This window comes from Anthonomus grandis, chromosome 17, assembly GCF_022605725.1.
Source record: "Anthonomus grandis grandis chromosome 17, icAntGran1.3, whole genome shotgun sequence".
NCBI classification, from domain to species: Eukaryota; Metazoa; Arthropoda; class Insecta; order Coleoptera; family Curculionidae; genus Anthonomus; species Anthonomus grandis.
This window is the reverse complement of record NC_065562.1, coordinates 13,350,887-13,367,317: the sequence shown is the minus strand read 5'-3', so window position 1 is coordinate 13,367,317 and position 16,431 is coordinate 13,350,887. Positions and strand designations below refer to the sequence as shown.

The 16,431-nt window shown below is 28.7% G+C and overlaps 1 protein-coding gene across 1 annotated transcript in view; it reads left to right on the top strand.

The window, feature by feature from the left end:
* LOC126746284 (zinc finger protein 84-like) overlaps positions 1-16,431 on the top strand; it is a 153,671-nt gene that overhangs the window by 55,040 nt on the left and 82,200 nt on the right. The gene's annotated exons all lie outside the window — the stretch shown is intronic.

The window sequence follows — 16,431 nt, the reverse complement described above, 5'->3', positions numbered from 1 at the left end:
TGCACTTGCCTCAATTTCACAGTAATAAATCCAGTGCATGCTTTTTGATCATCAAAAAGCTCGCTCACTACGCTCATATATTAACCAGTTCTTTTTTGAACGGCATGATCTGAAGCACAATTTATAATTACCGACCTAAATGGTTCTCGAGGAGCAACCATATTCACCGCGGCATAAATAAGGCCCTTGACACGATGCAGAAGCTGCGAAAACCCATATATCATTAAATCGCGTCCGAAGGGGGTATAAATAACGTTACTTATTGACAGTCTCTCTATAAGTACATGGCTCCAGAACAGTTTCGATGATAAATGATACGGTCGGTAATTGTATCACGCCGTTTTGTCGGGTTACTTTTTGATTTTTGTTTTTCTGCGCGGCACTGGGTAAGGAACTTTCTTTTTTTTTTCAATCTTGATTCTACCTGCTAATCTGTAACCTACAGTATATTCATTGCATATTCATTTCTTAGCATATACTTGCCATACTTTTATATCACCACTAATATATGCTGATTCTAATGATACTTGAATGATTAGAATCAAGAATCAGAATAATTAATATGATATTCATTAACTGAAAGTAAGATATTATTGAACAGTTATTATCATATTTTAAATTTGTGCTTGAGACCAGTCATGCAATCCTTATGGCCATTGTACATAAAATCGGTGAATCATTTCAGTATGGTGTAAACCAGAGTATAATTGATTCGGTTTTTAGAGTCTCTGAAACATTTCAAAAACAAGCCAAAATTTTGTTAAAAAATGTCAGCAGATAGAAGAATTATAAGTTTGTCTGGACCCAGTCTGGTTATGTACGCAAAGCTGAGAAAACTAAAATCATTTCCATGAAACACAAAGAAGACCTGTAACACATGTAATATTGTAAATCGCAGGCAAGAATTTATACTTTTTTGTATTAAAAAATGGCTTTTCATATTATTTACCAAAATGATTTCCAGGGTTTATAAACTACTAAATTAGTTAATTTTAAATACAATTTGATGGAAAACTATCTCTGCGTATCAGAATCTTGGTTAAACTGATCTATTTTGGATCATGAAGTTGTTGATCATCGCGAATATTCACTATTTCATCGAGGTAGTAAATTTACTGCAAGTACTAGGTCGAAGGGCCGTGGAGTGTTAGTTGCCGTGAAAAATAAATATAATATTTCCATAATTTTAATTAAATATTGTGTATATCTGCCTCCTGGAGACAGAGAGGCCGATTTAAGATTTTAAAGCGAAAAAGCCTTAGTGTTGGTGTGTAGTGATTTTAATAGTTCTTGTACCAAATTGTTGCAAAATAATCAATGCAAAAAAAGATGTTATAAATTATCGATCAATTGGTAAAACGTCAGTGGTTGAAAAGCTTATTTACCAATATTTATTTAACTTAACCCAAAATATTATATGCTCCGAGCAGCACAGATTTTACATTATTTTAATCAATACAAACTTAAGTTATGTTTTAGGTTCTGTGAGTTTCTTTTGATTTGCAGATGACTTGAAGTGTTACAGAAGGGTATTGTTTATTGGCATTGTCACCAGGTCCAGAGTGATCTTGTCAGACTTGCTAATATTTGCGACCAGAATATTTTATTTTTAAATATCAAACAATTTCTATTGCAAAATAAACAATTCCACTCTTTCGAACGTGACACATCTCTCAGATCTAGGTAAAATAATTGAAACAAAGCTTTTGATATACACATGCATTGCTTCTAGATTGTTAAGTTATATTTTCAGATAATGTGCTATGTTTTCAAATATTAAGACAATTATTTTCCTGTATAATTCAACTATTCTCGACAAACCTAACTTTGGAAGCGTGATATGAAACCCAAGATACGATGTCTATATTAACCATATAAAAAAATAAAATAAATTATAAAAAATGGAAGTATAAACTTTTTAAAATTTTACATATTCTGTAAGGATCATTTTAAAGAAAATAACGCAAAAGTTGCTCAAAGCCACTTTGGTGCGTTATCTATCACTTTCTAGCAGATGGTAATTAACAGATACGGTGTTCCTCTCTCGATTGGTTAATACTAATTAGAATATTCCTGAAATGTTTTTGACTATTTCTTTGAATGTTCCTTAATTTAATTTAGGATCAAATGAAGCTTTTTTTATCCTAATAAGGAAACAAATTATTCACAAAATTCCTTATTGTGCAGAATATTAAAAACTAGAAATACATTTCAGTAATTAAAATAAAATAAAATTTAAGGTTACAACCCACCTTTTTTGAAAGAGACAACGGGTAAAGCAGTGACGTATTTTCAAAATTTGTTACTTTTTGAGGTTCCAGTCTTACAACCAAATGTGATAAGATTTGAAGAGAAAATTAGTAGTTGAACAGTGAATCCGAGATTGCTATAATTGAAATATTGAACTTTTTTTTCATTTCAGATCCTTAAGAGGAAGTCTTGCCACTAATTCAATATTCTGATTTCTTAAATTTTGGTTTAAAAGCCCCTTTTTCCAAAAAGAAGAGGTGCGGTATATAAGTAGTGACATATTTTTGTCCATATGATAATAACCATCATAACTGACAGTTTATATTTCCTCATAAGATATTACATATGTTCACCCATAAATATAGATATGTTTACAATATAAAGATAAATACAAAAAAAAATCCATCAGTGAGTAACAGTATTCAGCATGTAACAGTAAAGAGGAAATAAAGGTCATGTTTCAGCTACCCTCAGAAGAAGAATTTTCACTTATCATTTAGAAAAAAATCTAAATTATCCTAGTTTAGTTACTTAGTAATAGGTGGCAGGAGAGGAGGAACGAGGGGAACAGATATATTGACTATATTTCCATAAAGACTAAGTTTTTACTAGAATTTACTAATTTTTGAGGTTTTAAATTTTTAAATTTGAGTTACCTTGAACATTAAATTGTATTAAATGTTCCAAGCATATTTAAATTGCTGATACAGATAATCACCCTAAAGGTACCTCAAATATTCACAGTTAATTCGATTTTAACTCTCCTTGGCACTTTTTTGCGCGATATAGTGCTATTATTATAAAAACCCGCAACATATCCATTTAAGTTATGCTTAAAAAAACATATTATATTTTTTTCATATTTCAAAGTGCTTCGTCAAGCGAAATTAGTGCATATTTATAAGAAGAACCTTATTTCACGGAAGAATTCCAAGCATTGAAAGCATTAAAACGAAAACCATTCTGCAATAATAGCATAAGAACGAGCGAGGATCATTTGGATCCAAAAGGATTTTTTTTTGAGAGATTGATTTTTTCCAAAATATAGATAAACTTTTATTCCTGATGTGAGTAAAATAAGGTAGAAGATAAGGGGAGATAAACAGAGAATTTTAATATTTATACGATCCATACCGGTAGCTTAAATTTCAATTTTGGACATGATTGTAACCAGTCTTCCCTGTTACTGGTCGAAAATTAAATATGTCGTTTACAAAAAGCAAAATGGCTCTAATGATTTATATTTTTTCCAAAAGTGATTTACTTACACTGATGCAACAAGGTTGTATCCCTATTAGAAAAAGTGTGGCCGGAAGTGAGAAGATGCTGCAAAAGCTGACTTGGTTTCAACTATAATTGAGTTTTTAAATTTTTCTACTCAAGTTAGGTGTTACTACATGAACCCTAATAAAACCATTCTATCCGGATTGGCTTACGTAAATCGCTGGGCATTCATTACAATTCAATGCATATACGCCTGAGTTCGAAAGACTTCTCATTTCACACTAATACGACTTTTCATAATAATAATTAGTAATTTTTATTCTTTATGTTCATCTACCATCGTTAATCTATACCCTCACCGAGCCGATTAGCCAAGTGATATTAACGTTAAACTTTGTTTGAGCGTGTGGGTGTTCGGTTCGGGCATTTGGTAGAACAAAAGATTTTATATTTTTAATTCTAATTTTTTTATTTAAAGTAACATCTATCTGCTTTATTTACATTTTTTCTGAATGAATTATTAAAATTTGTTGCGCGTAAAAATATCTAAAACTTAATGTTTTTCCCGTGGTAATTTTAGATGTTTTAAACAGTTAACTCTTATTTTTATACTTTCTAACGTATTTAGGTTAAAACTGTATTTTTATTTAGCTCTAAGGATGCCGTAAAAGATGGCGAAACATTTGTCACCTTGTTGACTACATCTAAGATGCGAGACTTATGACATAAACTTTGGTTTTTTTCTAATATTCAGATGATATATTTGACAGTCACGGCTATTGTATACCGGACATCGACCTTGCTCCAATTGCTTTACTTCAACATCAACCTCATGCCAAAGAGATATGTTAGCCCGCAAGTCGTTGCGTTACGGGCTAACATATCATTCTCTTGCGGCCTCAGGCTTCAAAAAAGAGCGATTTTCATGACGCTGTACCTCCAGTGGCGCTCTTAGAACTACAGCTTTATATAAAAAAGTCTAATTCAGCTAGGCATTGTCAATGACAAGATAATGACGATAATATCCTTTTATGTTATGCCTAATCACAAACATGTTGTTTTTAAAAGTGCTATCTTAAGTTATTATATGGTTGCAATGAATGGTATTTATGTGGGCTTATGGGTCCGCCGCTGACTCGCTTCTTTTCCTTCTTTGCTCTGATTCCAAACTGTCGAACAACGAGGATATTATGGTTTTACATTCTTCGAGAGAATGGTTGGATGGTTCGATGAAGCCATGTATAAGGATATGACACGATACATTATATGGGGTATATGAGAAATTTTATTAGAAAATTGTTGTGGTTTAGGAAGATGACAGTCTATAAGCTTAGTATTTACCAAGAAGAATAGAAGATGCATGCCTCATAAAATCGTGAATGTTACTGTTGGATCACAAAGTTTCAATAATGGTTACGATTTATTAAAATTTAAAAATTATTTAGATGTGGTTCACAAATATTTTTAGAATATGTCATTTATAATTCGCACTTCTATGATAAGAAACAATTTATAGCTGCCATTTAATAGTAAATTTAATAGTAAAGCGTCATGTCCTTTTAAGTTATGCATTTTAGACACAAATAAACAGGCACTGTTTATCCCGAACAATTTACTGTGATATTTTAGGACTAAAATGCCACTCAAATTCGTTCTTAATCCCTAAAGTAAAAATAAAGCAATGTGTAAGCCTTCGGAATAAAATATGCTATTTTAGTTCTTAAAATGAGGAATTTAGATACGATTCAGTTATTTGCATTTAACCACTAATATAACTTTTTTAATGGGGGACTACAGTTATGAGTTGTATGTATATTATTTAATTTTTGACGAACTTTTTTGAGTTTAATAAAAAAATAATTGGGACAGGTTTCGTATTATTCTCACATAATTTATGACTGAGTTGTAGGTTTCAGCTGATTATTAGCCGTTATTTACCAACAAAAATCAAAAAGAGAATTTGTTGGATAAACAAATACGTATCCTTTAAATTTATAACTCATTTGAAAAATGCATACCGTATCCATTTAAGTTATGCATAATTTTGTTAATAAATATTTATTGTCAAAATTTAATGGACTGTTAAATCTAAACTTACCAAAAACAATTTAAACAAAGACGAATAATAAAAATCAAATATATTAAATTGACAATCAAAATATTTAATAAATATAGAAAATATATGAAACCTGTTTGACAATTAGAGAAAGAAATTATTGGGAAATTGCTAATGCATTAATATTTAGCGCCGAACAATTAGAAATATTCTTAAGTGTAATAAATTTAAATGATACACATTGCAATTAACAACCCATGACTTTTTTTTAGAGGAGGAATTAAAGCGGATAGTGTTTCCTAAACATTTAAATAAAACCCTGGACAGTATTCTATAAAAAGACCATAGTTTGTAATCCTGCCGGTGCTTCTCATTATAAGAAAAATATATATATTCTAAATTTTAGTCTTTCTCCCAACCATATACTTAAATATAAAAATATTTTCACACAAAAGCATATACAAGATGCCCACTCCTTTTTTATGCTTATAGCATGTACTCATTTAGATCCAAAGCGGTAGATAATTTCTTAAAACTTAATGACATATCTCTTTCTAATCCTAATGCAGGCGCGATACAGACCTTTTGTAGCGCCAAACCGAAAAAGAAACAAAATAACCATAATTATATCCACGCGCAGAGTACAATTAAATTTTTTCAAAATGCATTTCGCTAAGTGAAGAACTTCTTTCAGCCGCGTGATATACATTAGCCGAGTAATAAAGATGGTTGATGATAATATAATTATATTGTAAAGTATAGTAATTTTGCAAGTTGTATGGTATGCCGATGGTGTAATAATTTTACCTTATGTATTTCGTAGAAGGACAATTGGCTCGCATTTGTATTGGTTATTGAATAGCTTTAAGCAGTGTTCTACTAGAAATCTTTTGAATGTTTAATAGAACATTTTATTTTTACTGCACTGACCTACCATCGAATTTATAGCAGGATCCTCTGCAAATATAACTGTTTCAGAGTAATTGACACTATTTGGGAAATTGTTTATGTGTATTAGCAATAGGCTGGGTCTTTGAGGTATTCGTGTAAGAGCTACCGCCTGAATTCCCTATTAATTTTTTGATACAATTTAAATATTTTTACTATCAAAAGTTTTAGGATGGTCGCAAAATAGACTAAGTAAAAGCTGTTTTGTTTTTTGGATTTGAAACCTATAAAACACTTAAACTTATTTTTAAGTAAAGTTTAAAATTTCTCCTAGCAAAGTCTCTTTAGTAATATTAGCCCTGGAACTTTAAATAAGACTGCATCATAATTTTCATAATTAAAGCGGGATCATTCCCATTTAAGTTATGCAATAAAAGTTTCACTTATTATAAAAATAAGTAGTTTGTACAACTTAGTTTTTCTTGTCATGTCTTTGTAATTTTTTTTCTTGATTTTTTTGACCTGCTCTTATGTTCCTGTAAATTACTTATAAATTTAATTTTTTTAAATGTTCTTTTACAATAATTTAAATATTTTTAGTATTTTAATGATATTAATTAAAATATATTATTTAATACTTTTAAATCCTCATCAAATTTTAAATAGGTAGTCTACCTTAAAAAATACAGCTTAAACTGCTCAGATTTTTTAAAATTTGCATAAATAGAGTAGATTTATTAAATATAAGTAAAAGAGCACCATATTCAATTAAATTATGCACATTGAGTGCTTAATTAAAATTAATGCATAATTATTTTATATATTAATAAGAACTAAACAGGGACACTTTCGTAGAAAATTCCCTAGAAGTAAAAATAAACTAAAATTGTTTTATGTAAAAAATAAACATGTTAAAAGTTAAGTACATTCTATCCTCTAGTCTGATAATAAATAAAGTAGTAACTTTTATGAGAATAATTCTAATAATTTAAAAGATTATGGGTAGGCATATTAGAACCAATAGGAAAATTAATTAAGGCATAATATAAATGATATAAAAATTAATAGCCATGACTTCAACAGGTATGATACTAGTAATAAAATATCACAAATAATTCCCTAGACTACTAGTTGATATCTCTAAATAGTTTTTTAACTATGAAATTAACAAATTTATTTAATAATTAACTCAGACAACCATCTCATCTGCATTGATAATTAATAATTTTTTACTAATATTCAGGACAATTAACGTTTTTACAGACAAATACGTATGCATATATAATTTTTCTCTCACATGAAAAAACCACCAATTTGCCTACTTAAACAGTAATATTTGATATTTCAAAAATAAAACCTGACATAATTGGCGAGCAACAGAAACATGCGGTGCTAATTACAAACTTATTAATTTATATGCGACTTTTGCCATCTCCAGCTCAATTTTTTCAATATTTTTTGGTAAATTAAGGGTTTTTAAGTATAATTAAGACTTATTAAACTAATTAAAGAGTAACATAATGATCAAGAGTCAATATTATTCGATAAAGTATATAATTAATTTCCGCGTACGCCATACTGCTTTTGCCTTGATTTTTTTATTTTATTAATATCCCAATCAAATTTTTAATAATTACTGAATAAATAATCAAATTATACCTAGTACCAATCGTAAAATAAACGAGCACACATTAGGGCCATTTATTTTATAAAAGAACACCACTAAAGATTCCCACATAATTTTCAGAGGTAACCTATTGATTGAGTTATTGAATTAATTAAATATCTTTTAATTAAATCATTATGGCTCTATTAAATGCGTTACAATAATAAACTTAAAATGCATAATTAAATTGATTTGATGCTTCTGATAAATAAAGTCTTAGGTTTAATGTTTTAATTTAATTTCCTTGTTCGTTAAATAAATAACAATAAAAAAAATGTCTTAAATCCACTTATAGACAGCGACAATAATAAACCGATGTGGCTATTAATCTCACACTAATAATATATACAATGTTTGCGAAGCAGAGCTGCGCATAATTGCAAAGTTTCCTTAATTATTAGCGCTGCATAATTAAAACAACAAATTTTAATCGAGAATACAGAAGCAGTATACATAACCGTATTTTTCACCATCTGCGATAAAATCTATCATCGGCCGGCCCCGATCGGCGCAGATTCTTGAGCTAATTATGGGTATTATTAATCAAAATGCTCCTGCTCGTACATTTTCTAATGTCCTGCTGCATAATTGTTTCTCTTCTCGAAAATATTAATTTCTGTAATGCCATTATTTAATGGACACGTGCTTCCTTTGGACTGGTGCACGGCTACTTGCAGAAAATCGCCAAGATTTTCTGCCATCATTGTGTCATTAAATTAAACAGTCCGTTCTTAATGTTTCCTGTACTTACTCATTTCAATCATTTTTATTTTAGTTTTTCTTCATTTTTTTCTTAAAAATATTTACCAAGCATGTGGGTTATAACGGTTTAATGTTTTATTTGCTGTATTAAACCAGACTTGTTAGGAACTTAAATCGATAATCAACGCTAGTTTTAATTTGCCAGTTATACATTCGCATTACTTTTGCTTAGCTATAGTTTTAGTTTATTTATTGCTGATATATATTTAGTCATGTTAAATTTATTTAATAGCTTACTTGACTTATTCAGATTTATTTATTTATTTTCTATGCAAAACTATATGTTTCCAATGCATAACTTAAATGGGAATGTGACATCTTTAGTTATATTTATAATAAAAATATAAATTTAATGCAGTTTTTGTGTCATTAAGTTCAACAGTCCGTTATTACTGTTTCCCGTACTTAACCAAATGAATTATTTTTGTTCCGGTTTTTATTATTTTTTTTTAAAGTATTTATCAACCATTTGTGTTAAAACGGCTTAATGTTTTATTTAATATAGGAAAGCAGATTTGTTAGGAATTTAAATCGATAATTTACGCTAGTTTTAATTTGCCAATTATACTATAACATTACTTTTGCTTAGCCTTAATTCTGATTTATTTATTGCTAATTTAGTTAATATAAAATTAATAAATTGCCTAATTGAGTTCTTCAAATTTGCCTATTTATTTCTTTTACAAAACTTTATGTTTCCATTGCATAACTTATATGGGGATGTACCATTTTTAGTTACAAGCTTTTATACATTTAAGTTTTTTTGTTAAATCCCAATAATAACATTAGACAAAGTCACGGAAAATCTCATATATCAGACTCCAGTATTATTACACTAAATACGTTTAATGATTTCTTTTGTTCTCTTGGTACAAGCCTCTCTTCGAAATTGTACCAGTGAGGGATCCACTGAATGTTGTTCCTTTTATATGTCAATGATAACAGTAGAAATCAGTGACCATTTAACTCTCTTTGCTGATGATCCCAGTAACTTCTAGCATTACTCTGATTGTTTGGTGTTGCAGAATAATATAAATAATGAATTGCAAAAAATTAAGATGTGGTTCGATAACAACTTACTCACATTTAATATAATAAATACTAACATTTAAACTTTTAGATGTAATCCTGCAAATGTTGTTCTTGAGTGAGGGATTCATGCAAGCCTGTCTTTTTAAGAATTAAAATCATGATACTGCCTTGTTTATTTATTCTTGATAGTGTATGTTTGGGTTTTAAGAAAGTATAGGCATTTAATTGTACAAGGAGAACATCTTGCTCGACAGTCACAATTTATTCCTTTAGCAATATTCAACAATAATTAATTAAAGAGATTATTGATCTATGACGCAAAGAAAATATACAGTCCATTAAGAGACTTGGAAGCCTTTAAATTATTCCATTGTAAATGTAAGAAACTTCTAGCTAGCAATGCATATTATGATATAGAGGAGTATTTTAGTGATGAGTGAGAAGACAAATTATAAATCAACTAAAGTTTTAATTACATTAATACTATATTAAACAAATATAATAAATATAGGTACAAAAATTAAAATTTAACGCAATTTAATTGTATCATTAAATTTAATAGTCTTAAAACTTATCGTCTTCTGTAATTCCTCAGTTCAACCATTTGTTTTTGTGGGTTAAGTTTATCAGATTAACTATTTAGTGTTTATACAAATCTTTATGTTTCCAATGCATAACTTAAATGGAGACGCTGCATCTTTCATTATAAACTTTTATATGTTTGTAAATTTATATATTTTGTAACGATTATTTTGTAAATTTTCTAAAAATATATTTAGTGATTTTACTACAAAAAAAGAAATATAAAAAATAGAACAAATTATCAACCAAAGTAAATTTAGAAAGGAAGAGAGTATATAGTTTTTAAAAAGGTCAGCAAGATACTTGGTATGATTTGAGTAAATTGGTGTCATTCATTTCTACAAGACTATACAATAGATAAAGTATATGAGTGTTCCTCTACCTTAGAAGAGTACAGAGATTGAATTTCGTCCTAAAGAAGAAAGAAATCAAATTAAATTTCTTGACATTTAAACACTTACTCGGTGTCTTTCAATCTAAGGTCAGTGTCTTTTAGGGGTAGACCATCAACTTCTATTAGCCCATTTAGCCCTAGAATTATTTAAATTATTAAATTAATAAAGAGGTCATTGTCAGTTTTTCCCTTTGGTAAATTTTGAAAATATGAAAGGGATTAACTAGCATGAGTAATTGGCATAAGTAGAGTAAATTGATCATGGTCTTTCACTGCATGAGAATACAAAGGGTAAAAGTCTTCTAATGGATGGATCTAAACAAAATAATCCAGTTATTGTATATTATAAAAGTGATTCTTAAATCATGTTAAGTTCCTTAAGCATTCAAAACTTCAATTATTATCCCTGTATAGAAAGCTGGAAGTAAAAGTAACATTTAAAATTATCAACCTACAAGTGTTTTTAATTATTTTTCAAAAATATGTGAAAAGTGTATGAAGGATAGATTTATAAACTATTTTCATAGTACAACATTTTTTCCAATAAATAATTTGGTTTCATACATTGCCTAAGTACTGAAGATGCAATGTACAAGCTTGCCAAACTAATTACCTCTTATTTGGACAGTAATAAAAATTGTTTGGTTTCTAGCCAACGTTTCGAATTATATTTAATTCATCTTCAGGGCTCTGAAATAGATAAAAAAAATTGTGTCTAACTTTTTTTCCTCTATTTTCTATAAATATTTGTTAAAAAATTATAAAAAATATATAAGTTAACATACAATGGCAGTATGTATATCATAGAGTTTTAAGAAGGGAGGGAAAGGAAAACTGTCAAAAACGCTTACCAAAGTCGTAGTTCTCTATCGTCAAATTAAAAAAATACATGTCACAGGGATAAAAACATAAAACATTAACATTAAAAGTCGCTTACGTAGAACAGGAATTACAATTAAAATCTGATAATATTTATATATATGTATATCTTGCAAAGGAATTTGACATGGTTCCTTATCACTTACTATTAGGTGTTCTTATTACTTATGGTATGAGAAGAGCTGCATTGGATCTCTATGAGAGTATAATGTCCTAAATATGTTATCTGTAAACAATGTAATTTATCTTTAACATTTTATATTAGCAATTCATTTTAATTTTAATCTTGGCATTTTATTTACAATTTTAAAGTTTTTTTCTTTACCATTTTTAATCTAGGTTAGTTTTTATCACTTTTTAATGTTTAGTTTTTCGAGCTTCTCAAGGTTTTTGTATTTTTTCTCCTTGCAGCCTAATGTATTTTGTAGTTTGTATATTTTATAAACTTTTCTTGACACCAGATTTTTGTATGTAGCTATTATGCTAAATAAACGATATTATTATATTATTATTAGTTATGTGTGTAATTAGCAACAAATACGAAAAATAGGAAATACAAAAAGTGAGCCAAAAAATGTAAAAATTGGTGTACACAAGGAATCATACTGGGACCTGCACTTTTTTACATCTATATGAATTTTCTTACATGCATTCGATTATTTAATGCTTAGCTTATTTCCTATACTGCTGATATACGACTATACGAACAAATTTTAGGTTAACTTAATATTGAAAATTTGGACTGTTCAGTAGTTGAGGTTCACATGGTATTATAATAGATAAATATTTAAAATAGGGTCTATATATGTACCAAATCTAACTAAAAATTATAGAAAATTATTACACCCTATTTTTATAAAGTTTTAGTAGAATCCCTTAAAAAGTATGGGATAACTATGTAGGGAGGCCTATACCAAAACTCATTTTACCCACTTCAAATTATATAAAATTATATTTTAAATTCATAGATAAAAAAAGATATTTAACACAATTATTGTATACTGAAATGCCTAAAATTAGATCTTTTTTTGTATAAACTCCATGTTTATTTCTATATAAAAAGTACAAAGTAAGACAGCATGTTAACCATTCTCATAAAACTAAATCTTAAATTAATAAACGTTTTTTCTAATACCGTGCGTAAAGTGCTTACTTTACACACTTGCCAAGGTATGTAAAGTTTCACTTTTTATGCACTAGTGCGTAAAAAATAATTTGACGTTTATTTGAGTGCCTAAAAATTAATTTGACGTCTATTTGACATTTAATTTATAATTTCTTAACAAAAGTTTTGACGTTTTTTACCATAAAGTTATTTAAGTGCGTAAAGTAATTTGACATTTTTGATTTTTTTCATGTTTCCTTTGGTAGCAGAAAAAATTTTGTATCTTATCTTTTTTATTCATGGGAATTTTGGACAAGTTTCCCATTTATCAAAAAAGCATCATTTTACACACTTGTTACATAAATAACTGTTTTAATTTCCAATAGCAGTACAAACACAAATTTGCGATCAGCTAACTATATTCTTCCTAAAATTTAGAAATCTATACCGTCAGATTCAAAAAAAATTGCTTTAACTGGTATTTCAACTAACTAAAAAAATTAGAAGTACTATTTTAAATATTTTAATAATTGTGTTAATATCTAGGATAATACTTAAATGCTACTTTGTACATATACAGAGGTTTAGTCCCATACTATTTATTAATATTAAAATAAATTGTACTAAGCATAAGGTAATGTAATGTAAATTAGAGTGAATTTCTTTTTTATGATTGATTTAATTTCTTATTATTGTTGTGGAACTTACATCTGAGTCATAAGTCTAATGTCTGGAATATGGCATAACTATGGTACTCTTTATTTGTTATAAATTTGTTAAAATACATCTCCAAACGCTGGTAAAGTCTTTTTGAATTTTTGAATCTTTCCCTGATCTACAGGGTGTCTACTATAAAAATCACCAAACTTTAAGAGGTAATTATGCAAGTCATTTGGAACAAAAAAGTCGTATAACATTTTTTCGAAAAGTTGTTAGTTCTTCTGGTATTTAACGTTTTTTGATCTTATTAAATTTCTTTGTTTTTTTTTCATATAAACTAGATTATCTCTGTTATTCTTAGCATTACATAAAACTTAGATATACCATCTGAAAGAGAATTAAATTTGCTATAAGTTGGGTATACTTAAGTTTTTAAGTAATTTTTTTAACCCGGTTGTTATCAGAAGTTAAAAGTAACATTTGGGAAATGAGCAAAATTAGTGGTTTCGTTGTCGTTTTTTTAAAATTGGTAAACAGGGACTGGAAATGTTTTTTTTTTAGCACAAACTACTGCATTTAATATGCTTTCCAATAATATAACTACTTTTGTATTAGCCATTTGTTTTCATGGCAATATCATGGGCGAAAGAAAGAAAACCACAAAAATTTAAAATTTTCAAATTTTATATTTTTTGATCTTTTGAGCACCAATGCGGTGAGTACTTGTAGATGTATCTTCCCTAACACAACAACTACCCAAATTGCCATTAGAGAAGCCGTAAACAAATATCATATTGCGATATTCATTATTTAAGAAAAAAGGCAGGTTTTCCTTCTTTTGTAAATGGCAATGAATCCGCAAAAGAAGGAAATTCACAAGCCATTTGAAAATTTTCAATTTTTTTAATAACACCCGGTATAAAAAATTACTCAAAAACTTAAATATACCTATCTTATAGCAAATTTAATTTTCTTTCAGATGGTATATCTAAATTTTATGTGGTAGTAGTTTTTTCGCAGATATTCTTGTTTATATAAAGAAAAACAAAGAAATTTAATAAAATCAAAAAAATTTTAAATACCAGAAGAACTAACAACTTTTCAAAAAATGTTATACGGCTTTTTGTTGCAAATGAATTGTTTAATCACCTCTTAAAGTTTGGCAGTTTTTATAGTAGACACCTTGTATAGTAAAATAAATCCACTTAATTCATACGTTAGCACTTGCCTCCAACAACGTTAACTTCGTAGCTCCAAGATGCATTTTTTCTTGCAAAACGATTTTCCCTAATTAAATATCAACAGAACGAAACTCCCGGGGCGTTTTCAATTTCCTCCGGAGGCTCGCGGTCGTCTCGCACCCGTTGATGATAGTTGCTGTGTTTGTTCCCGGCATCTTGTAATTATGTAAACCATCAGCCGTTTTGCTCTGATGGGATGTGCGTGTAAGTATGAGAATGAGACGCGGTAGCCGAATGCGTGCCCCAGGCCAGATTGGCTCAACTCGCCTCTTGGATGAAACATTTTCTGCTGGTGCCATAACATCCTTGATGCTGATGCTGCTTGACCATCGAGAGAACCTATCATGTTATCATCAAGGCCAATATTTTCAGATATATCATATTAAAAAGTTAGAATTTAAACAGTTTGAAACCAAAGAGGTGTAATATCCATTTAAGTTATGCGTTAATTTAAGAAACTCTTTATCAGAGACCGAGTTTGGAAGTTTGTTCTACACCTTAATACGTTAAGAAAGTATGTTTTTTTTTTCACAAAAGTAAAACATTGAATCCAGTTAGCTTAAACAGCATCTACTTAATTAGATTTTGCATGTAACTTTACATGCACATGTCGCCAGTTAATCCGCGTTTATCAAAAAATGCCAAACAGCTTACAAGTGCAACGGCAGCTGGAAAATTACCATCTTAATTACCATAATATGCATTTTAGATAAATTAATAAAATATCGATAACGCATTAAAACCAATTTAAAACGGCACGTGTGCTTCCTTTATGCAAAAAACCCGGCAAAATGGCGTCCTTAAACAACGCGAGGTACAGTTAATACTTATAATCCTCATTTCCTTTAAGTTTTGTATTAATAAATAATTTCGAATCTTATTCCTTTTCGCTTCGTGGTTTTAAGATCAATGCCAAGAGCGGCAGATATATTGCATTGGCTATTTTAAAATAGTTCTTGTGCATGTTATAAACAATTATTTCCAGTAGGTATCGAGGTTGCTGCTTGTCTGATTTACTTGTACGTTAGAGTTTGTGATGGTTTTATTTGTTTTATAATATATTCAATCAATATAAATAACAGTTTCTTCATTTCACATCTGCATTCCTAATAAATATATAAGCTGTAATAACAGTGTCAAGTTGTGTTTATGATTTTACATTAGGTGAGCAGTCAAGTCATTAAGAGACTCATGGATATATGTTATATATATAATAAAGAACATCATGTTGTTATTAATGATAATGATAGTGAAAATATTGATGAGTCATTAAAGATTCTGTTGATCATTGCTCATTTTAATCTTACTATAATCGTTGCTGTTAACCAAATTATACAAAAATTGATAATCATTTTGATGGCATTTTTTTCAAGATTTTAGTTTAATCATGAATATCCTCATGACGATTATAAATTGATTATAAGTGGTAACTTATTTTAATATTACGTTTGATTCAGTAATTAACCATTATGATAATAAATATATTTTCTTTAACAGTATTTTGATATCATCATTAAAATAAAATTTGCAATCCATATGTGATTCTGTGATTCTCCAACTATTATGAGTATTATTACTGGTCAAATTACTTGTTATAATAAGGATGCTATAAATAAAATTGATTACTCTAGTCATAATTTTAAAGAAAAGATTTACATTCATAATATGATTATTGAGAATGAAAATGTTGAT